The sequence below is a fragment of the Lynx canadensis genome, chromosome C2, assembly GCF_007474595.2.
Source record: "Lynx canadensis isolate LIC74 chromosome C2, mLynCan4.pri.v2, whole genome shotgun sequence".
Lineage (NCBI taxonomy): Eukaryota > Metazoa > Chordata > Mammalia > Carnivora > Felidae > Lynx > Lynx canadensis.
The window spans coordinates 152473614-152475563 of NC_044311.2; positions in this window are offsets into that span (position 1 = coordinate 152473614).

The following is a 1950-nucleotide window of genomic DNA, read 5'->3' on the forward strand; positions in this document are numbered from 1 at the left end:
CGTCAGGCTCTGGGCTGATGGCTCAGAGCCTGGAGCCTGTTTCCGATTCTGTGTCTCCCTCTCTCTCTGCCCCTCCCCTGTTCATGCTCTGTCTCTCTCTGTCCCAAAAATAAATAAACGTTGAAAAAAAAAAAATTAAAAATCAGCGTCTTCCAGGAAAGGACCACTTTTTTTAATCTTTAGGAACAGTTAGCTAGGGTCGCATAAAAAACCGCAAGAGAAATACAATCCTTAACAAATATATTGTAAAACATTCAACAGACATTTTAAAGGGTCTGATGCATACAGATTTTTCTCTGGTATGTTTTTAATTGCTCACGGGTCCTGGGAGAAGGAAGAACAAACAGTATTACCCACACAGGGGGTATTTACAAAGAGCAGGTTGTAAGCACCAAGGGGTGACTGGCAACAAAGAACCTTTGTGGGGCAATACCGCCCCCTTGCGACCAATTTTCACTGACCTATTTCTGTAAGTTGACCCCTGCATAAGGACACTCTGCCTGATTGTACACCGTGCAGGTACACCTGCTCTATTTTGCACACCTCCCCATTCCCTTGCCCTCCAGAAGGAAGCATGGAGGTTCAGTGCCTTCTGGGCAAGGAGAAATTTGCTGTGAAAACACTCATCAAACATTCACAGTGAAGGTTCCCAGCGGGTCTTACGAGTGCATGAGCTAATTCTATTATGAAGAAGCCCTCACTTCTACACTCATTTTTTTTAAGTTTATTTGCTTCTTTTGAGAGAGAGAGAGAGTGCGCAGAGGAAGGGCAGAGACAGAGGGAGAGAGAATCCCAAGCTGACAGCACAGAGCCCAACACAGGGCTCAAACTCATGAACTGCAAGATGGTAACCTGAGCTGAAATCAAGAGTCAGCCACTTAACCAACTGAGCCACCCAGGTGTCTCCACACCCTTTTTTTTTTTTTTTTTTAACACTCCCTGTGAATCGGTGAACTACAAATCCCAAGAGAGGTAACACATAAATTCCTTCCAGCCCACGTAACCTACCTGCTGGATTTTTTTTGCAGTAACAAGAGACTGCTGTCCAAAAACTTCCGGTGACTTTTAAGACTGTCTATCAAGGCAAGGTCACTGGGAGAATTTCTACCCTGATTACGAGGTGTAATTGCTGGCTCCGTCCTGCTCTTCCTTTCCTCCCCATATTCACCAAATATTTATCCAATTCAAAAGGGTCTTACTGAGCACCTACTATAAGCCAAGCAATTATTACTGGGACAGTGTGCCCCCCAGTCCTCCCAGGAGCAGAGGCCACATCACCAGGGACTCTGTGAGGGATACAGGATTGCAGCACGCTCAGACCCACTGAGTCTGCACCTGCCGTGTTGCCAAGATCCCCACGTGGTTTGCATTAGGGTCTGAGACGCTCTGCACTGGTTTCCAGACATGAGCTAGCAGGAGTGTCATCTGGAGAGTGTGCTAAAACACACACTGCTGGGGCCCCGGCCCGGGGTGGGGGGTGAGGGGGTTCTGACTCAGTGGATCCAGGTGAGCCCGAGAATGTGCTTGTCTAACAAGTTCCCGGCTGATGCAGGCCTGAGGGCCACACTGGCTCTCAAACTTGGCTGCGTGCTAGAACCATCTGCGAGGTGTGAACAACACTGATACCTGGGCCCCACCTCCAGAAAATGGATGAAACGGCGTGGCTTTGGGCACTGAACATTTGAAAAGCTCCCTGGCTGCCTGGGGAGCGAGAAGCCGCGAAAGGTAGGGAACCGCTTTTGTGGGCGGAGAGAGGACAGAGACTGGGGAGGGGGGAGAATACGGGAAAAGCACCCCTCCCCAAAAGCAGCTGGAGAGAAAGTGGAAAATTGGAAACGGCCGCAGGGACTAAACTAAAAAGGGAGAAAGGAGAGGGTTTAAATTCCATTAAGACTGTAAACAAGGGGAGCGCAAAGGCTGCAACCCCGCAGCTCCCTACCTGGCAGTGTT